The sequence below is a fragment of the Pleurodeles waltl genome, chromosome 10 (genome assembly GCF_031143425.1).
Source record: "Pleurodeles waltl isolate 20211129_DDA chromosome 10, aPleWal1.hap1.20221129, whole genome shotgun sequence".
Lineage (NCBI taxonomy): Eukaryota > Metazoa > Chordata > Amphibia > Caudata > Salamandridae > Pleurodeles > Pleurodeles waltl.
The window spans coordinates 956,742,562-956,758,252 of NC_090449.1; the positions used below are offsets into that span (position 1 = coordinate 956,742,562).

General features: G+C 42.7%; 1 protein-coding gene across 1 annotated transcript in view; it reads left to right on the forward strand.

The window, feature by feature from the left end:
- PLXDC2 (plexin domain containing 2) overlaps positions 1-15,691 on the forward strand; it is a 1,436,917-nt gene that overhangs the window by 233,109 nt on the left and 1,188,117 nt on the right. The gene's annotated exons all lie outside the window — the stretch shown is intronic.

Sequence of the window (15,691 nt, forward strand, 5' to 3'; positions counted from 1 at the left end):
TTTCAACACATCATAAATAATAATACTCATAAAATGTGTTTTGGGTCTGATGATTTATTGCCGTTGTTATGTTGCAAAGTCATTCACATTTGGATTCATTAACAGAGCAATATACAAAACACAGGGCAATGAGACAGCCACAATCTTTCTTTTCTTACTGGTAGGCTTGTTTCCCATTTGGATCCATCTATAGGACAGCTAATCTCCCATGACTGGGGTGTTCACACAACTGCTATCCAGAGGACTGTCGCTGCAGTGCAGGCTGCAGACAGACAGCTGTGTGGCCCACAAGCACATAGAGGACCTTTAAACAGTATTTATGATGGTCAGCACCAGAATGGTATCTGACATGCTCTACAACATGAATCAACACAAGGTCTCTATTTACATCAATGTTTTGTGACAAAATTACCATTTCAGTACTCCAGGGCGCCAACCCCGTATTCCTGGAGAGATGTAAGAGACCGTTGATTGCAGCAGGTAGGTGTTAGCCCATGCCTAATTGACTACATGTTTTCTCAGCAATCCACCAATGTTTCAGCTTCCTTTCTGACTTTGTCCTCTATAAAAAACTTAAAACATTGTCTTTCATGGCAGCTGCTAGCTTATCATGCACAGTGCATGCCTCCTCATGACTTGCAATGTCTGTCTGCACCTTTGGTTGAACTTTGACTGGGAGTATGGAGCATAGAATCCATGACTGAAAGACTAGATTTCGGTGTGAGGAAAAAGAGGCATCCACTGAAGCAATACTGGTGCCAAATGTCATATTTGCCCTAAAGCAGACTTTTCTTTTGAGCCAGATGAAGCAAAAGCATGGGTCTTGCACCTCTAATATAGATATGGCTATAGCGTGCTAACCCATATGAACTCAGACATGCTCACATGTGGTTTGGATTAGCACATCAAAGCTAAATATGTCCAATTTTTTATGCTCACAAATTAAAAAAACTTACAAATTTCTGTCAAAGGTGTTGCTATGAAATATAAAAATAATTTTGTTCTGGATGAGCATGATTCAAAAAGAAAATATCTCACTAGAGAAGAAAGGGCAAGATGTACGAAGGTTTTTCAGCTAGCTAATGGCCCGATTCATAGAACTAGAAAAAAGCCTTTTCTTATGTACCAAACCCTATTTTGCTATTTACCAAATTGCAAAAAGGGTTAACGATTCAGTATTAGGAAGGGGTGTGTTCAGGGTGTCATTCCTACATTCCTAACAGCGACTCACAGAGGTATGTGTGAATGTTGTTGCCAAACATTCACTTTTTAAAACAAATTTCAGTTTGTTTGTAACCTATTTGCAAACCCAAAGAGTTCCCCATGGGACCTTGTGCCCTTTGTGAATGGTCATAAAACTGATTATTAAGAGCAGGCCATGGTAACATGAGTTTTGATGCATTCCCAGATTTTCAAGGACTTGTAAACCTGGGATTGCATCAAAACCTTACACCGCCCAGTGCAGGCATAATGAGGAGAAATATATATTTTTTTCTTCTTGTTTTTTTCCTCTTTCGATTTATACTGCATTTTGCAGCACACATGGAAAGAGGAAAACACTTATATGGATTGCTTTGTGCAGGAGGGTACCCCTTCCTGCACAAAAACCATCTTGTCCACAAAACAGGCACCATTGAACCATGGTGCAAGAGTGCCTGCATTGGCCCTAGGCTGGCAAAATGCCATCAGGGAAGGGGGAAAGGACAGAAATGCACCGTATTGCAAAGATACAGTGCATTCTTGCCCTTTCACTTTGGCATTGAGCAGTGCAGCAAGGTGGCCCATAGTTTTCTATTTCAGTGCAAATCTATGGGCAGTTTGTAAAGCTATTGGTCAGTGAAAACGGCTATTGATACAAGACAGGCATTATTGCCTTGTAGTACTGCAAACAGGAAATGACAGGGTCAGGGTCCTGAAAAGAGCAACATTAGAGCATTGTTATTTCGCTAGCAGAATATGACATTTTTAATTTCAAATGTTTTTATTGAAAATTTTAGATGGACAAAACGGACGGTTGGCATAACAACACAAGTTAAGTACATTCTGAATGCAGTGTATTAACAGTTAGTAATATTCCTGAGGTATACATTTGTTGAAATATGGTATTGAGAAGCATAAAAGGGGAAGCGTATTGCATTTGCACAACCGTGTAGTAGGAAATAAAATAAAAAAAGTAAACAAAGAGGGTAAGAGAGCAAGGAAGAGAGGAAGTGAGGAGGAAGGGCTAGGGAGAATGGTGATTACCCTGAATTATCTGGAGGGAGGGTCAGTAATCCTTCCAGGTGTCGTAGGAAGAAATAGTGATATAGCTGAGACCCAAATTCGAGTATTGTATTTACACCAGATGGGTATGAAGTAGTAACCGTATCTCATGGGGAGTTAATTACCTCTGTCAGGCTGTTCCATAAAGCCTTATTAGCCAATATGCAAGGGAGTGGGGTAGAGAGGATGGGGTGTGTGCCCCTAATGTATCTGAACCACTCCCACCAAGTTGCTGACATTTCCCAGCGTTTTCCAAGAGGAGAGAATGGAATTGTGGGTGAGGGTGAATCATAAGTCAATTAGAAGTAAATCTTCATGTTGTAAGTCTGTTGTGTGTCAGGGATTACAGACTCCGCAGACTGAGAGTGAGAGATTCCTGGGGACGTTGCTTTGTAGTATATCATCAATGGTGTCATGTTCTTTAGTCCAGAAGTTGAGTAGCAAGGGGCACTTCCACTGCGTGAATGTGAAAAAGGGTGCATGGCATAGAGAGCCTGAGCAGGAAGTGACAGATAGTTCATGAGTATGAGCAAGGAAAAGGTTTCGAGATAAATCATTTGAACCTTGTTTCTAAAGCACATTACTAGTTGTTGACAGAATTAATCACATTGTAATCATTGAGTATAGAAGCTTTGGTTAAATACTGAAAGACATTTAAATTGTATTTTTGACTATGTAATGCATTGCGAATCCTGAATTTTAAATGTTTGTCTTTGTCATCGTGACTTGTCATGTTTGCTGTATGTTAGGCTAGGGAACTTGAAAAAATGGTTTAGTTCAGTGGTTGCCAACCATTTGACGTCTGTGGATCCCCACATTATCATTACTGGAACCTGGGGACCCCCACTAATTTATAATTGGAATCCAGGGACCCTCCACTGAGTCATTACTGAAAGCTGGGAACCTAATCTGTTAATGTTATTTAATTTTATAAGAAGTGTGGGACCCCCTGGAGAGGCTTTGCGGACCCCCAGGGGTCCCTGGACCACTGGTTGTGAACTACTGGTTTAGTTGGTTAGTTACTGCAACTATTTTGAATTTAGAGCTCTAGTTTTCTCTTCTTGGTCGCTAAGGATTGGAGACCGGTACTTCTCTGTGCAGTATATCACATCTGATTTTAGATATTTTGTGAGAATATACAAAACACTGGTTAGCTACTAATAGACTTTGTATTTACATTAATGGGGATTTGATCGATGTGAGGATTGTAGATTTTTTGGGATGGAAATCCGTCAGTTCTGAAGAGAAGACAGTGGTTTGGAATAGAAATGTGGGGTAGAAGGCTTGAGGTGTCAAATTAGAAGCAAAAAGATCTTCAGGAATGTCGGAGCACAATTTCTACATGAATTATAAAATGATGGAGCAGTTTAGATCGAGCAGCTGGTTCACTAGGGGGATGATGTCTGATACTGTTTAAAAACTGTGGATTCGTGGTTTGCAATTTGAATGTGGCAGGAAGGCAGCTTTATTTGAACCAGCTACAGTATTAAAATATTTGCTCTGTTCAACTGAGAAGAGGATATAAAAATGTAGTCCATATGGAGCAATCTGAAGACGTTTACAAGGGTGCAACTAAGGTATCTTTCACTTTCACTTCAACATGATAAAAACTTCCTATTGGACAACACATTAATTTGATGCTTAAATAGTTAGCTATAGTTGCTCTCTTTGAATAACCTAATTTGAAATACTTTGTGACTTATTTACAAGGAAATATTGGAGTGTGGAGTTGGCAGCACTGCGCTCCGACATTTCAAATACGCCATATTTACAACAGTACCGTGCACCCCTGTGTTTTCCCTAGTGATGGTGCATATTTCTTCTTCCCAGAATGCTGTTCACTTCCCTAAATGCACTGGTTTCTTTTCTCTTTTGTTTTCCAAGATGGCATTTTCTGAAGTTATTCCTATGGTACTTTCCTAATCCAAAATGGCTTTTTCTTCTCTCCTGTATGTCACTTCCTGTCCATCAGTATGTAAGAAGCTGGATTATTTTCTTCCTTGTGTTGCACCACTTCCTGTTGATGGTGGTCCTCGCTCCTGCCTGCTATTCCTGTGGAGTATTTTCCTGCTTGTTTCTCCTGCAGCTTCCTGTGGTTCCAAGCCCTTGAAGTCCTGGAATCCTCACGCTCTCATTATGCTGCTTCTGGGAGTTACAGCGTAAGAGGTTTTTTCCCGTTTGGGTTTTTTGCTCTGGGACTCCTGGAAGGCACGGACTGCGTTGGCATCTACTTGTCAGAAAGGGTCGTCCCTATCTCGGCCAGGTCAGAACATGCAAGAACCAAAGTCACAGTCCAATTCCATCCGACCATGGCAGGAAGTGAAGGACAGAACGTGAGAACTTGCAATATGGAAGAGATGATGTCCAACAGGTTGTTGACAGTTTCCCGTTCACCAAAATCTAAATAAGGCCCTTAATCTGATTTCTAAAATGTTATCCACAGTTTCTTTAAATGTGTCACTTCATCACATTATCCCAATGTTGTTTTCTCCCAGAATAGCAGGAGTTGGCAAATAAGAAGAACAGATGTTAGAGATGTAGCAAAAACCTAAATCTCTGGATGAACAACTCATTCCTTACAATTTATGGATATCTTTCAGAATACCAACACTAAAAAGAACAAGTGGGGTTACAAATGTATAGCTGTGTTTGAATTACGAGGAAACTTCACTTTGGGCAATTAAAGGCTCTCACCCACAGTTTGTGGCACAATCATCATTTGGTTTCGCAAATCCGGATGAAAAATTGTATCTGGATAGGCTCAACCACATCATTCGTATGGAGGCTTTTTTGTTAATCGCAGTATTTAAATGTTGCAAAGAGAGAGGAGAACGAAACTAAAACGGCCTAGGGCTGTCCACTGTGGTCACTCTATTCTGGGATGCCCTCAATGGAAATAAAATGTGGTGAAAGAATTGACAGACTTGGGTTATAGTGACCCGATACAGACCACAACGGACAGCCCAGACTGTTTTAGTTCCTTTCTCCTCCCCTGGTGCCATAGTAGCAGCTTCTCAAGCTTTTCGTATATTCATTCTTCTATTTTCGGCTTATTCACAGAATTCCAGTTATTCTTTATACATTTTAGGCCTTTTCAATGGATAACATGAGCACCAACTGTCATCATTCATTTTAGAGTTTATAATAATGAAAGCTCAGTGAAACATCCCCTTCAATTCCATATCATGCTTTGAACAAAATCAGAGCCCATAACATCCTAGTTACATAACAATATATCAGCATGTGCAAGTGTATGTCCTGGGATTTCATTTCCCCAAGCACTGACTTAGTAACTTCTGTGGACTTCAATATAGGTTAAGGCAGATTGTTTTCGCCAGAAGTCGGTCATACATTGGTATTTGGTGTCAGACAGAGTCAAGGTATGATAATCTATACATAATCACTTTCCCAGAATGATGGCGCCAACACTTTCCTTACTCATTAAATCAGTTTTCTGAAATAGATTTCAAGATAGTTATACCCGCAAACATTTAATATAGTTTTTAAAATACAGTCATGCATCAGTAGCAGTTTTCCACATGCTTTATTGTTCTGTATTAAACTAATTAATTTACTTTAATATAAAACTCGTAACAAGCGTAACCAAGCACCAGGCCTCCCAAAACTTCCCATTATGGCTTTTTTGTTCGATTTTTTTTTTTTTAAAAGCAACTCGCCTACTGTCATAAACTCATTATTGTTGATGCACTAAATGTCAGTTAATAGAAATAACATTTTGCACTTCTCGATGACGTTGCAAGGTTAACTCCCTCCCCCACCCTCAAAAGATGTATCACTTGTTCTCTGTTACTGCAGAAGTACAATGGAATGTATAGTCATATTTCTGCTCCTGGTGATTTTTAATTTCTGATAACTGGATAGAAATAGACAAGAATGGGGTAGCAGCTGATGATACCTCTTTATATATTAAATTGATGGACATCCCTACGTTATCTCACACATACTGAAAAACGCTGTTGATCTTGATGTCTTTCTCTAGCCTTCAAAAATCCAAAATGCCACGAGGGATTCGTCATAGTTTTGAAATCACACAGAACACTAGTGCAGATCGATCGCCTAGCACAGCTAAATTAGTTTAATACGGGTTCCACTGTGGATAGATTTTCACAGATATAATTCTAAGAAATGAAAACAAAACAGCAGCCATTACCCTTTCAAGACTGGAGTGCAAAATGAACAGTTCCTTACACTATTTGTTTGGGGCAGGAATGATCCTGCATCTTCCCCTGCCCTAAAAAACCCAGCAACATGTGAACCTGGTATCCTGACATTTAAGGACTAGTTAGCACTTTATTCCAGTGTGTGTGCTGAGGCTCAGGTTTGTCAATGGTAAACCAAGGTTTAGACCTATTCTTGGACTGACATAGCAGTGGTGGCAGCATAGCAATTATTGGAGTTTCAGAGCCCTGAGTAGACCTTTTTCTGATTCAGGGGCAGTGCCACCTACCGGCCCTAATGTTTAAAGTTAGTCTAAACAGTATCACTTCGACCCTTGTTCTGATATTTAATGTGTGCATGTCGAGTGAATATATCACAGGTCTGGTAGCTAGAGTCTGTGTATTGTAGTGATATGAGTGCTAGGTCCGATGAGATGCATCTTGGATGACCTCTGATGTTGCATGGTACACAATGGAGGGAGGATACAGGCTTACTAAAGAGTGGAATTGCATAGCTTGCATTCCTGTGCCTGGAGGATGGAGGCTCAGACACTGAAGTGATGAAGGATGAAGACAGGGCTATCTTTAGAAAGTCTATGAGGACTTTTATCAGTGAATTTATGATCAGGCTTTTATTATCACTGCATTTCAGGGGACGTTGTGATAAAGGGATGTGTCAGCAGATTCTTTTAAAGGTGGGGAGGTTTCTGACGATTGCCTGCTCTTTTGTCCGTCCCTGATTAATAGCACAGGAAAGATGAAGACAGCTGTGTGGGGAATCTTAAAAACTAATTGCACCTTTGTTTTGCATACTGTTTGGAGCATTGTCACTACCTGCACATAGGCTGGGTCTGAACTGCAGTCAGAAAATGACATTTGAAAGAGAACGACCTCAAACTGGTTTTAGGTCTTTAGACAGGGTATCCACATCCCATCTAGAAAATGAGTGAAATAGTGGGATCTATACCACCCTACTTTGTGTTACAGTTCTAGACCCTTTTTGACAAATGAAATGAATACTTTGCAGATTTACTGAAAGAACTGCTGTGATATCGGGGTTGGTGTCTGCAGGACAGCTAGTCTCCTCAAAGGGGAAGAGACATCATTAGATGTATGCCCAATATGCCAGTTAAGCAATCAGTCTGCATAGTGTTTAGATTCCTGCTTTCTTGCTTGATTGAGAGAGATGAAGATTCTTGGCTCTGCAGAAAAATAGACTGTCCAACATGAGTAGCTCAGCAATGTTCCTGCTGTGCCGAATGCCCAGAATGGCCAGACTTGTATTCAGGCTTGTGCTCGGTTAATGCCAGAGTGGTGCCATGGCGCCCCTACATGTATCATTTGGGAAACAACGTAAAGACACAACAACTTCAACAACCAAAGTGTTGTCCAGTATCTCTACTGTGACCTGAGGAGCCTACCTTCGTACTGAGCTGTGCGTACCGATGTCCTTGCCTATTCAGCCAAGGGCTTCCCCCCTCGAACCGGTGGTCATAACTGCCAAGCAACAGATGACCACGGACTCTAGGCTTGCAGTACCTTCACTCTGACTTGACTTTAGAGAAGAGATCACACTCTTAACCCTGCTTCAGCTGATGGAGACCTCTGTCATGCAAACATGTGTCATATGTAGCCAACCATAGCAACACCAAACGGCACTCTGCACAGACAGGTAACACAAGGCAGTGTTTGGAAGAATGTGAAACTGTGTCCTGGCCTAGACCTGCACTCTGAAATCCAAGCACAAGTGCTGACATGTACTCTTTAGCAAGAAACAGTTTGTGCGGACCTATGGAAACCTTGCATTGGGTGACCACTTACATAACCAATTAGCACACTTGCACCTGGTCAAATGTTGCCAAAGTGTCTCTACAGGGACACATTGGTAGAGGGGTGGGATCTGCAGTCGTAGTACTGGATCACTGTAGTAAGGTGGGAATTAGCACCCTAGCCTGGTCCCCAGGGGTGGTGGACTTTTTGGAAGTGGTTTTCATTGGTTACAGTGGCATAACAATGCATCAGACCTCCATTCCTGTTTGTGCTGTTACATTTTGCTGTTTTATTAAAGTTCCTCTTATTTGTACAACAAGCACTGGGCTGGGCAGAATATTTTTGTGTGTATTAGTTGACTGTTGAGGTCTGAGTTCCATCCCATCCCACTACCACCCTGACAAGCCTTTGACTATTTTCCATCGCTACTAGGAGAGTCAGGTGCAGAAGGAGTATACTTGTCTCAAGTTGAGAAGCCATAGTAGGATGGACACAGGACACCAGAGGTAAACAAGCCCAAACAGCACAGCTGTGGCCCAGTAGGCCCTGACTGTGCTGTGACCTGAATGGGGTCTGGCATGTGAAAAATGAAAGAATTTGAGCATTTTTCCCTTCCATGTTAATAGAAATGCCTGTCATATTGTAACAGTGCAATTTCAAGTATTAAAAAAAATCACTGTATAATCCGTGATAGCTACATCAACATTAAACTGTAGAATATCTGAGGCTCAAACTAGTTCTGTAAGTCAGTCTCCAGTTGTTTCTTTACCGTCTTTAAATTGGATTTTCAGATATGATTGTCTTGCACATTGCTTCACTTCATTTACTCTTGAAGACAATGGGAGGTCACTTGAGGGCTTCTTCTGGATAGGTATAATTCCAAACTCTTGCAAGATGTGAATGACTTCTCTGCTTATGGTTCTCTGTTTTTTGCTTGCAACCGCCTGCCTTTAGTGTGTTGTCTTGGTTCTTTCCTGTGATGGATCTGGGAGTTCGTTTGGGTTTCCATGCTGTGCCCTTGTATTCTGTTCACTTCTGTTGGTCTCCTGACTGTTTTTTAATTAACTTCGCTGATTGTTTTCTGTAATACTGCCAGATCCGTGATGGGCTGTTCTTCAGCCTGTGTATTTGCCCTTTCTCCCCTGGGTTCTCAGGTGCTGTTATGCTAAGAGTTGGTGTTGTTGGAGGATGCCTGATGTTTTTTTAGCTGTTTTGTTGGTTGTTCGTGCCTAGGCTCTGTGTATTCTGGTCTTAATTCATCACCCTGGGAATATACAGCTTTGTAAACTTTTGGTGAAGTCTCTGCTGTGGTGACCCTGCTCTCCATCTGCTATCATCTCAATTAGTGGGTTGGCTGTGGGGTTGCAGGCTCTTTGTCATTCTAACAGCAGGTGTCACATTGACAACTTCACAAGTGTGTAGCATTCAGTCTGGTGTGGTGAGCTGTGGTTGTTTACTTCTCTTACTGAGCTATTGCTAACAGCTTCACCTCTTTGCTATGTAGTCACATAAGGGCAGGGATTAGGAATGGTGATAAGGAGAAAATGTCTAGATTACTTACTAATAAACCTATCACTCTGAGGTGAGACATTCTCATAAATAGTCTGGGTACACATTTGTACTAGAAAGAAACCATATGTATCCCTAATTGCAACACTTAAAGAGATAGTTGCTGCTAGACCTTTCATCCTTGGTGTGATCTCCCTTAACTTTTTGCCTCTGTTCCCCAGGTTGTTGATGTGTGCTGGACTCTAAGTTTACTGTTTTTGTTACTCTGGGCACTTTACCACTGCTAACCAGTGCTAAAGTGCAAGTGCTCCTTTACAAAATGTGTATGTATTTGGCTTATCTATGATTGCCATATTTGATTTATTAGTAAGTCCCTAGTACAGTGCACTAGAGGTGCCCAGGGCCTGTAAATCAAATGCTACTAGTGGGCCTGCAGCACTGGTTGTGCCACCCACATAAGTAGCTCTGTAATCATGTCTCAGACCTGCCAATGCAGTGTCTGTGTGTGCAGTTGTAACTGTAAATTCCCTAATCTAAACCTTCCCTTTTCTTACATGTCAGACACCCCTAAGGTAGGCTCTAGGTAGCCCCAAGGGTGGGGTTCAGTGTATGGTTAAGGTAGGATATATAGGGGGTCATTACGAGCTTGGCGGGCGGCTACTGCCGACTGCAAAGCGGTAACCGCCGTGCGGCCGCACTCCCGCAGACCCCATTACGACATCCCCGCTGGGCCGGCGGGCGCAAACCAAGTTTACGCCCGCTGGCCCAGCGGGGATGAGGCCGCAACATAGGCGCCGGCTCCTAATGGAGCCGGCGGTGTTGCGGCCGTGCGACGGGTGCAGTAGCACCTGTCGCGCTTTTCACTGTCTGCTATGCAGACAGTGAAAAGCTGGCCGGGGCCCTGTTAGGGGGCCCCAGCACTGCCCATGCCAGTGGCATGGGCAGTGCAGGGGCCCCCAGGGGCCCTAGGACACCCCTTACCGCCAGCCTCTTCCTGGGGGTGCAAACCACCAGAAACAGGCTGGCGGTAGGGGGGTCATAATCCCCAGGGCAGCGCTGCTTGCAGCGCTGCCCTGGTGGATTATCACCGCCCGGGCTAAAACGGCGGGAAACCGCCTGCCCCGGCGGTGCGACCGCAGCGCTACTGCCGCGGTCGTAATACTGGTCTCCGTACTGCCAGCCTGTTGGCGGTACAGACGCCACATTACCCCTGGCGGTCTCTGACCGCCAGGGTTGTAATGACCACCATAGTAATGTGTTTTATATGTCCTGACAGTGAAATACTGCTAAATTCGTTTTTCACTGTTGAAAGGCCTGTCCCTCTCATAGGTTAACATGGGGGATACGTTTAAATCTGATTAAAGTGTATATTCCCTTTGGGGGTGGATGGACATGTGGAGTTTGGGGTCTCCGAGCTCACAATTTAAAATTCCCTGTCTGGGTCAGTTTGACAGTTGGGCTGGTTGCACCTCACACTAGACAGTTACACAAAGGGAGCTGGGGTGTAGCCTGCATATGCCGATGAGCCATCTGTGCTAGGAGGGAGGGGAGGAGTGGTCAATCACAGTTGAAAGGGCTGTGCCTGCCCTCACACAATGCAGTCTCCAACTCCCTGGTGAGTGTCTGGTGCCTGGCCTGGGCAAGGCAGGATTTCACATTCAAAAGAGACTTTACTTTGAAGTATGCCTACTTCAAAGGAGAAATTGGGTATAAGAAGGGCACCCAAAACCACAGACTTTAGAAACCCTTCTGGAAACAAGAGGAACCTCTGCCTGGAGAAGAGATGAAGAGCTGTGAAAGAAGAGCTGCCCTGCCTGTGACTGTGCTTTTTGGAGCTATCCTGCAGTTGCTGCTTCTGCCAGAGTAAGAGGGCAAAGACTGGACTTTGTGTGCCTTCCATCTTGAGAAGAAATCTCCAAGGGCTTGATTTAGAGCTTGCCTCCTGTTGTTTGAAGTCTCAGGGACAGCAAAGACTTCTCTCTGCCAGCACCTGAAATCTCTGGAGAAAATGCTACTCTGCCCTGTGGTGCCCATCTAGTTTCTGGGACCCTGAAAGGAGAAGCTGGTAGCCTAAAGAAAAGGAAATCCCCGCACAGAGCGCTGTGCGGGGAAAAGATCGACGCAACTCCGATCTGAGGCTGAAGAATGACGCGCCACCAGCTCCTCGGCTGAAAATCGACGCTTGCCGGAAACATGACGGAAGATTCGATGCACGGAGCAGGACAAACGACGCTCAGCCTCGCTGACAGAGACTCGGAGATCGAAACCCGCGATGCATGTTTTTTAATCATCATGCGGCTGGATTTTCGACACAAGTACCGCTGGGCATGTAAAAATAACACAAGGCCTGTCTGGACCCAAGGGTGCTGTCTGGATCGACTCATCGCTCTTCTGCGGAGAGAAGGAACGACGCGCCCCAACCCAACAAAAGGAGAAACGACGCAAGGTCCCGCTTGTGAGTGGAATCAACGTATCGCAAGCCCTTTTTGACGCACACTTGCCCGTGCAGGGTTATTTTTGGTGCACCCAAGGTACTTTTTCACGCTAACAGTGTTAGTGTGTATTTAAAACTACTTAAAGACTCTTTTTGCATTTTTATTAATAACTTGATTTGTGTATTGTGGATTTTGGTCGTTTTGTTTAGATAAACATTTCCTGTTTTTCTAACCCTGTGTTGTGTCATTTTGTAGTGGTTTCATTGAGTTACTGTGTGTGTTGGTACAAATACTTTACACCTAGCACTCTGAAGTTAAGCCTACTGCTCTGCCAAGCTACCAAGGGGGTAAGCAGAGGTTAGCTGAGGGTGATTCTCTTTTACCCTGACTAAAGTGAGGGTCCTTGCTTGAACAGAGGGTAACCTGACTGTCAACCAAAGACCCCATTTCTAACAGTTGCTTTTCTAATGTCACTCAGTTTATTTAATTCAAGGAGACTACATAGCTTGGATCATGGGAGCTGAAAGCTGCAAGAAAGATTTGAAGACTGCTATACTATGACTCCTAAATGATGCTGAATGTGCTCTTCTTAAATGAAAAGGGTCTTATACCTCAGCCGTTTACCATTTTTGGTGTATCGGTCCAAAAAATAAAAGTTACTTCTGTTTTCCCGCTTTATCCAACTTTTGAATTCTATCCATATTCCAGGGAAAGATGTCAGTTTCACAAATGTAGAAATAAATGTGACTCATATTAGTCAGAAAATATCACTGCTAGTTTGCTCCATAACTCTTAATGGCAATATTTTAATTTGCCGCTGTCTATTAGGCATCAATGATGGGTTGCAGATTCTTGAGGGATTGTATGCTGATCATTATCTATTGGTAGAGTTAGACTTATAATGTGCTAATCTGAAAGTGATTAGGAGCCATGGGTTGGCTTTGAGGTGCAGTCTTTCACTGAGGGAGCTTGGTTCTAAATGCAACGATTATTGTGTGATCTTCAGAGAACAACTTTTCTTGACAGTAAATTGTTGCTTATTTTGCTTCCTATCTTTTTTTGTGCTTGACTTGGTTAACAGTCAAATTCTGGCAGGCAAACAACATTCTACATGGAATGTGGAAATACAATTTTTCAGCAAATTACCCAATGAAAGCTTATACTTTTGAAAAATCAGCCTTAATAAATGATTACGAATTATAGCAAGTGGGTTAAAATACCACAGGTGCACACTTTATCACAGATGAAAACAAGCAATGTCTGTACAAAACAAGATATTAGTTGAAGGGACTGCTCCAAAACACAGTAGCACCCAGATTTACCAATAATTGGTACCAGATTTGTATCACGAAAGAGACACAAACCGATGCGGTGTTGTATGGGGATTTACTTTCCAGTGCAATCTTATTTCGCATTGGGAAGTAGCCCTAAGATAATGCAGACCAGAGCTATGCACTACTCAATGTAAAGGGGCATTCCTTGGGTGGTATATCAGTGTTCTTGTGCACCCACCCATGGGCTTTGATGCAAATCCTTATCTACTAACATTAGTTAAAAGGTATTAGAGTCAAGACAGGTGTAATGTTAAAACCTTTCCAACTTCTGTTTTGTGCGGCACACTTACAAACTTGGAAAAGTATTAAAGTATGTCTAATTGTAGTATTCTATACAGGAAGATACCCATCCAGGCCAAACGTTATGCTAGACATCACGCACAAACTCTTGCACTACAGTGCAAGAGTATGCACATGGTACAAGGCAACCTAAAATGGGCCAGTTCAGGGAGAGAGGGGCACATCTTAGAGAAATGTGGTTGTTGCATGCAAAATTAGGAAATTTAGGGCCAGACGTACAAAGCATTTTTCTAGTAGCAAAGGGGCCGATTCGCAGAGGTTTGCGACTAGAAAAATGCTTTTTGGGATGCACAAAGCCCAAACTGCGATTCAGTAACTTGTTACTGAATCGTAGTTTGGGTTTTGTGATTCGGTATTAGGAAGGGGGGTGTCAAGGGCGTCCCTCCCAAATACCGAATCTAAATGGTATGTATGATTGTTTTGTGACGGTGACTGCAGTCGCAAAACAATCTCAGTTGGCACCAATTTCAAATTGGTGCTAGCCCATTCGCAAAAGGGAAGGGATCCCCCTTCACCTTTGTGAATGCATGCAAAAACATTTTTTCAGAGCAGGCAGTAATCCCACGGACCACTGCCTGTTCTGCAAAAATGAAAAGAAAACTTTTCTTTTTTTTTCAAAATGCATTCAGTTTTCCTTTAAGGAAAGCAGGCTGCATTTAAAAAAAAATACTGCTTTATTTAAAAGCAGACACAGACATGGTGGTCTGCAGACACCAGCAGGCCACCATCCCTGTGAGTGCCGTCATTCCCAATGGGGTCGCAAATTGCGACCTACCTCTCGAATATTCCGACCTCATTGCGAATCACAGACAGTGTCATTGACACTGATGTACATCCGGTTTTGCGAGTCGCAAAAACAGATCTTCGTACATGTGACCCTTAGTTCCATGTGTGTGTCCATCACATTCTCTCTGCAAATCTAAAAAAGATTTTCTCCACCTTGTTCAATTTATGTAATTCGACCATGCATTGCGTGTTCATTTTTTTTACAGTTTTTTTTTGCACCTCAGTCACTGTTTCAGTTCAAGCTGACTGTACAGAACAACTAATGAACAAATAAAGATTCTCTTTCGTCTGACAACATTGAAATGAATAACATACCTGACCGGGATATCGATGAATCACTGGCTTAGCCCAGGAATTACAGAACTCCAGGTTTCACAGTTTTATAATTACTTTGGGTATTGATTGCTTTGTTCCAGAAACATGTTGTTCAGCAGGCATGCGGTATGTTCGCACTATCTCGCTCATGCATTATGAAATTCATGGCGCAAAGATTATGGCTGTCCATTAATTATATTGTTCATGCTTTGACAACATAATTCATTTCTGCAAAAACTTAATTAAGAAGAAAATAAGCCATGCCTCACACAGTGCTTTCTTAATTAGAATGCGCTGTCATAATCTACAAAAAGCAACCCTAAGAAATAGGTTTAGAAGTCTATCTTCGTTAAACACACTTCTCGGTACCCTGCCTGTATTGTGCATTATCGCCACTAATGCGTTTTCCTGCTCTGCTGCCTCAAATTGGGCATTTTCAATTTCAGTCAGTGTGGACAGAAAGCAAGAGTGCCGGAAAGATGCAGCGAGACCGTTCTAATTAGTTTGAACATGTGGGTGGCAGGGGACACAGGCGGAAAAAGCTCCTCGGAAGTGATTTGGATCAGTGTTGACCGAGTAAATACAGAGAAGGTACTTTGCTCCCCTTTCAAAGAATCAATTGGTTGTACTGAAGAACAGCAGGGAAGAACAAAAAATCTAAAGCCTTTGAATTTTGCAGGTGGCTTTTTCTAATAGTGTTTGGAATCAGTGTGACTTGCAACTAAACCTGTGTTGAAATGGAACTTTTGATCGAGTGCCACACTGGGGAAGACTTAGGTGCCCTGGCAAAAATAGTCAAACC